This window comes from Aquila chrysaetos, chromosome 3 (assembly GCF_900496995.4).
Source record: "Aquila chrysaetos chrysaetos chromosome 3, bAquChr1.4, whole genome shotgun sequence".
Taxonomy (NCBI): Eukaryota; Metazoa; Chordata; class Aves; order Accipitriformes; family Accipitridae; genus Aquila; species Aquila chrysaetos.
Window position 1 is genome coordinate 33,233,236 of NC_044006.1, and position 10,446 is coordinate 33,243,681.

Sequence of the window (10,446 nt, forward strand, 5' to 3'; positions counted from 1 at the left end):
GGTCGAGGGCTCCCGCCATGGAGGGCGAGGCTGACGGCAACGGCGCGTTGCCGTCAGCCTCGCCCTCCATGGCGGGAGCCCTCGACCAAAAGTGGCAGTGCTGCTGGCACTGAGCCATGTCCTTACTGTCACTGTTTTCTACTCGACTAATACCACACATTTCAGTCATATATGTCACAACAAAACTCTTTTGCTCTCTTCTAGGGTCGGAGCAGCGCTGAATAGCTTCGGAGTAAGTCTGTGAAGCGCCCAGATGTGGAGGAACCAACGTATCAAGTAGTAAAGCAGGCCAGGCCTGGGGGGATCTTAACGAGAGAAATATGAGTGTTTTCAAATACTCCTTTCCCCTCAGCCTTTAGCCAATATCATGTTGTTGTCCTTCCCCCATGCTTCTCCAGGGGGAAAAAAATGCAGATGAGCTGTTGGTTTGGTAAGATGGTTTTAAGTCATCTGTAATAAACTTTTTCATCAATGCTGTATTTCTACTGATACCTTTAGCTGTATTTAATAATAACCTGGAAGCACTCAAATGCAATGCTCTTGTCTCTGCACAAAGATGGTGCCCCCCTCTCTTTATTAGAATAAACCGTGTATCAAGACAATACCCTTTTGAGCTTTTCATTACGGGGAGCTGTGGCAGACTTCTTCTCTTGTACCTTTTCCAAGTGGCTTGCTAGGGACCTGATGGTGTTAGCTGTTCCTGAAATGCTCCTTCAATGAGAGGCTACATGAAAGGAAAAGTTGGACCAGCTTGGTTGCCTTTTGGGTCATTGGAACTGAAGCAGTGTGAACTGCTACCTGGTTTCCTCCTTTCTGTTTAAAGCGGTGTTTTCATTTACCTCAATGCTGGTTTGCTATCAAATTAAACTAAACCAGAAGGGGGGAAAAAAAACCCCAAACATGCCTAAATCCAATCTGCTTGCACTAGTATCTTCATTTCCACTGGCAGCATTTCCTAATGTGGAGAAAACCCTCATCTCATTATTATTTGAGTCCTGTGAGGGAGTGTTTTGCTTGCACTTGCCTTAAGCATCCAGAGACCAGAGTTGATAATATCCAGCCTAGCTTTTGAGGGATTGGGGAAGGGATAGTCCTATAAAATTGAACAACAAGCGACTGGAGTCTACATACTTAATGAAATAGGGGAATAAAAATGATGTAAAAAGTACATCCTTAATGTAAGCACTTCAGGATCATTTTGATGATCTGGACAGAAAAGATGAAAGTATTAAGCTAAATGGGAAATATAAAAAATACAGACAAATTATAACTTCTATAGATTTTCTCATAAAGCTGACAATTATTCAGCAGTCTAGAAGGCTATGGTCCATCAGTCTGCAGCATTATATGAGGTTGTGTGTACTTCTGTGTTTTACACAGAATTGTCATTGTCTTACTGGCAGCCTGCAACCTGAACTTTAACATGCATCTTCACCATGAACTAAACTGCAGTCTAGTTAAACAGTTCAAGTTTATGAAAACTCTGTTAACAGCCAAAATATAGTGTAAACACATATTCATCTTGAAGAATCCTCAGATGCATTGCAGAAGTACGTTGCAGAGACCTACCCAAACCATTCCAAATAGAGACTTTAGCCTATTAGAATAGGATAGAATAGACTGTTTCAGCTGGAAGGAACCTACAGTGATCATCTAGTCCAACTGCCTGACCAATTCAGGGCTGATCAAATTAAAGCATGTTACTAAGGGCATTGTCCAAATGCTCTTAAACACTGAGAAGCATGGGCAGGCCATCAACCACCTCTCTAGGAAGCCTGTTCCACTGTTTGACCAACCTCTTAAGGAAATGCTTCCTAATGTCCAGCCTAAACCTCCCCTGGTGCAGCTTTGAGCCATTCCCACACATCCTGGCACTGGATCCCAGGGAGAAGAGATCAGCACCTCCCTCTCCGCTTCCCCTCCTCAGGAAGCTGTCAAGAGCAGTGAGGTCGCCCCTCAGCCTCCTTCTCTCCAAACTAGACAAACCCAAAGTCCTGAGTGGCTCCTCAGAGGACATTCCTTCCAGCCCTTTCACCAGCTTTGTTGCCCTCCTCTGGATGCATTCAAGGACCTTCACATCCTTCTTAAACTGTGGGGCCCAGAACTGCACACAGTACTCCAGTTGAGGCCACACCAACACTGAATACAGTGGGATAATCACCTCTTTTGACTGGCTGGTTATACTGTGTTTAATGCACCCCAGGATTTGGTTTGCCCTCTTGGCTGCCAGGACAATTAATAGAGTATTGATTAATTTAAGCTGCATCTGAGGTAAGAAGTGGCCAATCCTTTAAATAAAAACATTGCAGACAATGGAGATGAAAGAGCAAGAAAGAACCTTTCTACTGTTGAAACAAGTGCTACCAGATCATTAATGGTAGCAAGAACACAAAGACACTCTTTTATGCCCTGTCTGCAGACTCAGACAGATGTGTTCAGGCAATCTAACTGTACTGATTGAAGATACTGTCCTCCCATCCTAGTGGGCTATACCGACCTCAGCTGGAGATTTTAATCTTTTTCTCAAGGTTGGCAGAAGAAATGACGTTTTGCATGTTAGTGGCTTGAGTTCAGAGTCTGGCATCTTACCTTTAATTGCTAATGAGACGGGTTAAGAGCAAAGGCAATCTGAAAGGTAATCTCAGGGAAATCAGAACAGCAGCCTCTTTCATAAAAGAGCACATTTTCATGGTGTAGCCATGAGAGTCCAGGTATAACCAATGAATTTAAGTCACAGATACTCAAGTGCATATTCCATTCTCCCAAACCTTATACAGCAAACAGCCAAAGGGAAGTGACAGACAGCTATGGGTCATAATAGATCAAGGTAAGCAACTGTTTGCCTGAATTATAGGTGTTAAGTCCTTCAGATTCTGGGGTTTGTATGGAAGCAGCTGAGGAAGGAGCACATGTTCCCTTATGCCAGCTTTGCTATGGCAGCAGCATGAGCTCCTCTGACAGGTGAAGCAGACATCTGGGTTTATTAAACCACCATTAAGATTTGACAGATTTCATCTCCAACACCCCAGAAGACTAAGTCAATATGAAATTTATCTAGTGCATGTCAGAAAGCAGATAGTTTGGTACCTATAGTTCCATTACAGAAAAAAAAAAAAAAAAAGAGGAAGATTGATAAAGAAAATAAAGATACAATTTGGATGGGGGAGCAAGTAATACACAAGGAGATCACTGTTCTTGTTTTCCAGTTTTCCTCTGTAGTTAAGTGCTTTGTTGATCCAATGTCAGTAGAGATAGATCCATATTTTTCTTCAGTGCTTCATTTGACTTTACACATGCTGATAAAAAAGACAGCATGGATTAAGCATCCATTAAGAAGAACAAAACCAACTTATATAAGGGCAGTATAAAGCTCTGAGATTCTCTAGTTGCATGTTCTAGACTACTTATATGCAGTCACTGCACTTACAGCTTAATCTATTGATCTATTTTAGCTATTCTAGATATTGCTAGGATGCCTGTTCCTCTTTTTCTAGGAAGTTCTCTATTTGTCTGACATCCAAGCATTTATCAAAACCTGACAAGCTCCTTTCAAAACTCAGTACCCAGAGATAATATGATATGTCAGTGCTAATCTACAACTGCAAAGAGTCCTCTACAAAGCAGAAACATCTGGCAACTAGAAAATACAGGCAAGCTACAATAGTATAAATATTTAGCTTTAATTGCAAATTTCTGAAAACAGTCCTGATTACCTGCTTGGAAAATTTCCAGTTAATATGCTGATTTTCTCATTGAATAGGTTATTATAAAAAATAGTTTCTTAGGATACTTTTAAAAGCATTAAATTGCAGTTTCCTTTCATTTTATTCTTAGTGTTCTGTACAAAAGATAGGAATCTGATTTATATATAATTAGGTAATTATTGCACTGGAACACATTAAGGTCTTGAAACACATCTTGAGACATTCTAAATTCTGCAGATTCTGTCAGAATTTCTTTTACATATATTCTGTTGTGTGAGTGTGGGGCTGGCAAAACTGTGTGACTTCTTTAGTAGAATAAACTCTTTAGCCTAACTATGGGTAGGGATTAGGTAGCACAGCTCAGCCTCTCTGAGTAGATGATGTCAAAGGGAAGACTAAGATATAATAATTAATAGTTTCATAAGACACCTCAGTTTCTAAAGCATCATAAAGACATATGAAGGTGAAGTCCTGCCTAAATTAAACAAATGTAGATGTAACTGAATAATAGAATTAAGAAAGGGCTCTTCATGTCCCACAGTCTTTGACTTTTTTGAAGGTGTACAGAATGGGAAGGAGTTAGGTTTGGCTTTTAGTTTTTGGTTTTTTATTCCCAGTGACTGCTGGGTAGCTTTAAACTCCCCAAAAACCAAATGCGCATGAAGGCCAGGAAATGCTAAAAGGCACAAACATTTCACCTTCCCTCTCACTCAGACTTCCTCCCCTTCAACTACACTCCCTATTCCTCTTCATCCTTTCTTCACATAACCTGTTTTCCTACCACTTATCTGTGCTTATTTTGTCAGCTCTCCACACCTTTATTGAAATGTTTCTTTTTTATGCCCATTCTCACCTCAGACTTCCCAGTCCTGCTCTACTTTGGCTGACTATTCTGCATTTTTGAGGATAAAAAATTAATGAGGAATGGAAGGTGTTTTGAGGGTTTGTGCTGATTTTGGCTGGGATAGAGTTAATTTTCTTCACAGTAGCTAGCATGGGGCTATGTTTTGGATTTGTGCTGAAAACAGTGTTGATAACACAGGGATGTTTTCATTACTGCTGAGCAGTGCTTACAGGGAGCCAAGGCCTTTTCTGCTCCTCACCCCACCCCACCAGCGAGGAGGCTGGGGGGGCACAAGGAGTTGGGAGGGGACACAGCTGGGACAGCTGACCCCAACTGACCACAGGGATATGCCAGACCATATGACGTCATGCTCAGCAATAAAAAGATGGGGGGAAGAAGAAGGAAGGGGGGATGTTCAGAGTGATGGCATTTGTCTTCCCAAGTAACCGTTAGGCGTGATGGAGCCCTGCTTTCCTGGAGGTGGCTGAACACCTGCCTGCTGATGGGCAATAGTGAATGGATTCCTTGTCCTGCTTTGCTTGCACACTCAGCTTTTGCTTTACCTGTTAAACTGTCTTTACCTCAACCCACAAGTTTTCTCACTTTCACCCTTCTGATTCTCTCCCCCAGCCAAACCGGGGGGTGAGTGAGCGAACAGCTGTGTGGTGCTTAGTTGCTGGCTGGGCCTAAACCATGACAGTCCCTTTTGGTGCCTAACATGGGGCTTGAAGGATTTGAGGTAACCACAGGTTTGATTGGAATGTGCTAGATGGAATTTATAGCTGTTATTGCTGTTTAGCTATTAATGGGCAGGCTTCTGTGCTTGCCATGGGGCTTGCTTGCCTTACTGTATTAGTCTTTTGTTTCTCTCCCCGGGGGAGTGAGCAGGTGGCTGTGTGGGGCTTTAGTTGCTTGATGAGGTTAAACCACAACAGGGTTAAAAGCCATTTTACTTTTTCTTACATTGAAGCAAATGTACTCACTTTGTTTGTAGAGAACTTCCCACCTCACGCAAAGTTGACAGGCTCCTTCAGAATAAGTCAGTCTTCCAAACAGATCACTTCTCTATTCTCAAAGAAGAAAGAATGTTTGCAGCTTTTCTTGGAGATCATATTGCATTTTGGCAGGCCTTACAAGATAAATACATTTTTAATCTAGCTGGGAACCTAGGTCAAGCACAAATTATGAAGCTTAATAGATAAGGAGAAATCTGGAAAATAAATGTTTCATTTTAACTTCATAAAGACTTTTTCTCTGTATCTTACAGATTCTGCTGGTACTGTTTTTCCCTCTGCCTGCCCAACACGGTGCACTTCTTTCAGTTAACCTATTACTGATGGTAATTTGTTACAAATTATTCCTTTAAGCTTTTGTGCTGCATCATTATTATTTAAGGTCATAGCATGATAAATCTTTTGGGTCAGTAAAAAGGCCATCCTCTCCCAGTTTCTCATTCCCCTTTCTGCACTTTCTTCCCCCACCTGGTGTTGACACACAAATTGTTGTACGTGCAGTCCACGCAGACAATCAAATAGGAGAATTAACTGTGTTTATCTGCTTTTTCTATCTTGAAGTGTTTGTTGAATGACTGTCTCAGTCTATAGCGTATGAAGTAAAATGTCTGACTAAGCAATTTACTGCTATTAGATTTGTATTCTGGAATACAGAGTGTGAATATAAAACAGAGACAGAATTATGTGGGCTGAGGGCAATACACAAAACTGATTTTGGGCAATAGAGGTGTCTGCCAGGTAAGTGTTTCTTGCCTACAATCTGTCATGATTTAACCCCAGCCAGCAACTAAGCACCATGCAGCTGCTCGCTCACTCTTCCCCCATCCCAGTGGGATGGGGAGGAGAATCAGAAAAAAAAGTAAAACTTGTGGGTTGAGATAAGAACGCTTAATAACTAAAGTAAAATAAAATATAATACTAACAATAATAATGATGATGATGATGATGATGAAAAGGAATATAACAACCCCCCCCCAACAACCCCCAAACCAGGAAAAGACAAGTGATGCACAATGCAGTTGCTCACCATCCACTGACAGATGCTTCAGCAGCGATCTGCCCCTCCTGGCCAACTTCCCCGTTTATATACTGAGCACGACGTTCTATGGTATGGAATATCCCTTTGGCTAGTTCAGGTCAGCTGTCCTGACTGTGCTCCCTCCCAGCTTCTTGTGCATCTGCTTGCTGGCAGACCATGGGAGACTGAAAAATCCTTGACTTAAGGTAAGTGCTACTTAGCAACAACCGAAAACATCAGTGTGCTATCAGCATTATTCTCATACTAAATCCAAAACACGCTGTACCAGATACTAAGAAGAAAATTAACTCTATCCCAGCCAAAACCAGGACAAATCTTTAGGCAGTGGAGAACTATTTTTAGAATTGCTTGTCATTGCTCTGTCCTATATATAAACAGTATCCCTTACAAAAGAAAAAACAAAGGCAAGCTTTGCTCTACATATGTGGAATTTTTTTTGGTTTTTTGAAGTGCAGATGGCCTCAAATCATTCCTTTCTTTTCTATCTTCCATTCTTATCTTCTTGAAATTGAACTAGTCTTCATCTCACCTTACTCACTGAACTGTTTTGATGGCATGCAGGGAATGCTTTCTTTCTAACCTTTCCTCCCCAGAGCAAACAATAACAAAGACCTTTGTCTTTGGAAGCTAGGAGAATGGTGATGGTGTAAGAATGTAGGCTTAGTTCCCTGCTGTTTAACAGTCAGCTTTGATAAAGTGTTCAATTTGCAAAGCATAGATCAGTATCTCTGATGTGACCCTTACAGCTGCTAGACACTAACTAGTGCCTCCCCTCTGGTGCTCATTGCAGCTATGTCATGCCCTCCTCACTGAATTCTGCTCTGTGGATAACTCTTGCTTGCATGGTTGCTCTGCCTTCCAGACAGTGCAGTGACCAGATCTCTTACAAAACACTAACGTGAGCCTCCCACCACTGTGCAGCCCCAATCCCTGGAACTGTGTTCCTATAGCTACACAGGGCTATTGCCAAGCACATATAGAGTATAATTGAGGTTTAGGAAGAGTGAATTGAAATTATTTACTGTTTATCCCTATTTCAGTGGAATGCTACGTAAAATTTTGGCAAAGTTATTAGTCAAAAAAGGTTTGGATCATGTATCAACTTTTTCCTGCAGTCTGTTGACTGTAAGGGCATTATTGGGGGGGGGGGGGGGGAAAGTGCAATGAAATTAAAATCTGGATCTTTAGATAAACTGCACTGGCTAGTGTCCATGTGACATAACTGTTCTCAGCTAGGAACAAAAAGAATACCAGGTCTCTCTCTGCATGTACTGTTATCCCATGGAATGCTGCAATTAGGAAAACTCTGCTTTAACTGGAGTGGAATGGTTTGTGCCTCTTTGTTTATGACTGTGATGCCACAGATGACTGCAGATCTGCTGCACATTCATTGGCATCATTGCCTCCACATTTTAACGTAAGAGAGTTTTGAGTGGTCTTGCAAGCTCTTGACAAGCAATAGTCAGGATTTTCTTAGTGTTGCTGTTTGCTGCTACTGGTTTCTTGGATTGTTAGGTACAGTGCTGAGTGCTAGCATCATGCTGACACTGGGCAACTCTGAAGGGGTACTTGGCACTAATACAGCGTTGTAGAGAAGGATCTGATAGTAAAGAAGTGTCTGGACTTGAAGTGAAAATTATTTCTAGCTGGTCAAGATGTAAAATGACTGACTGGTCAGTTGAATTCACATGATGAGAAGCTAAGTGACCACACAGTTCTCTCATCCATAATGGAATCTGATGCGCTGTCCAATGATCTGGAATCAAGATAGATCACTTATAGTCTCTCTCTGCTGTGCTCTGGTGACTTTTACTACATCTAGAATAAATTTTAACCAGCACACAGCTACACTTCCAGATGATTGAAAGTTTCTGAAAAGACAGTCCCAGTGCTTTCACAACAAGTTTTTAGTAACACAAGATGTGCAGTTTGGGATTTCCAGAATAAGGATTGAGACAGTGAAGGCAGTTCCATTAACATAGTGAATGTTGGCCTAGATATGTATGTGTCTTCATTCCTCTCCATATATCAAGTGTTCAGTCTTATGCAGTCTGAAGAAAACATTCAGATAAAATTATTGTAGAAAAATGTATTGACTGATTTTTAGAAATAATTGTGCCCAGCAATTCCTGCTAGATCAATGATATGCTTAGCTGATGCTCTCAATAGTTGTGTTTGAAAGTCAGTTTGTTACTGTTTAATAGCTTTTATTGACACAGACTATGTGAAATTGTATGCAGTTCCATAATTGATTTTTTTGTTGCATTCAAATTTGATTATATGTCATTGTCATTTTTTTGGAACAAATTAGTGAACTGTCTTGTCTATCAAGAGAAACTGAACTGAGAACCATGGAACATGTTTTTTATAATGTAAACATTGTGAAACAATAAACAATATAAATTCACTGTGAAACAATCAATCAGAAACTAACTGTTGGTTCATTTTAAGCAAAATGAGAGCCTCGGTGTGTATGGGCTTGTAAACATTTGGTGTACCAAGGAGAGTAAGAAATATGAGAAGGCTACTCTGTTTTTAAATGGAAATGGATAGCTAAAAAGCTTTTACAAAACATTTTAACTAAGCTGCTATCAGGGCTCTCAGTGAGCCCACAGGCTACAGTTGCCTTGACCAGCCTGTAACCATCTTTTTCTGTAAGCCTCCCTGGAACTCCTTCCCCATCTCCCAGGCTTCGGCTGCCTCTCTTCACAGGCAACTATGGTGTGGCGCAACTGTGTAAGGTTGGATCAGACTGCTCTAAGGACAGCTGGGTCATGAGAAAGAGCTGTGAGAAGCCTCAGATGGGACCAGGATGCACATTTCCATCCATGCACACTCCACCCATTGGCTCAGGAGCTGCATTTCAGCTTAGGCATTGCTGTCCGTTCCTGCCTGAACTATGTTGCATGGGTGCAGTGCCTGGCCTTGTACCTTGCCAGCCCTGATCTTGCCTTCCTGACTTGTCTCCCTGGGTTGACCTTGGACGTGCCAGGTGTCTGCAGAGCTGTCTGGCCATCAGTGGACTTTTGGCTGAACCTGGTTACTGTCACTGGACCTGCTTTGCTCTTCTTGCGGAGGTAGTGTGGGACTACACCCTTGTGAGGAAGGGCATTGCTCCCTTCTGCTTGCCATCCTAGCTTATCCTCTTGGCTCACCTTCCTTTGCCGAGCAGATCATTCTTGCTCTTTCCTGTCAGGTAAACCTAGAAATATTTTTCTACACTAGCTTTAAAAGCTATAACGACGCAGCCTTATCTAAGATTCACTTTTAGCACAGCAGATGCATAACCGTTTTCTTAGGTATGTGCATGTACCTGTATCGATCCTTCATCGCTGAAAGTACGAGAAAGACTAACAACAGGACAAAGATCAGCTGCAGAGAAAGGCAATTTACTTGCGTTCCTGCCTGACTTCACCCATTTGAGCAGCTGCAGAGCCAGTTTATTTGAGTAAAGTTATGCAGGATTGGGGACTAGGGCCATAAGAAGTAACAATCAATACACGACTCACTCATACAAGGAAGGTATATACAAAAGCCAAATTATTCCAGATTACAAAACTAGTTAAGACTGGAAGTGAAAACATCTTCTTATTGCCTTGTTGTAGAATTGGAGCAAATCACTCTACTATGTGAGATCATATTAAAAATAAATCAGGTAGGATAAACTAAATCTTTATCTATAGTATGTTATATCTTAAAAATACACTCTACATGCCAAGCAAAACGAATATGGTATTTAGTAAAAAGCAGCTTACTAACTCTTCATGCAAATTGTAAAAACTCCAGCAGCTATGCCAGCCAATGTTTCATTAGCCACAAAATACATAATTGACACAGAAACACTGC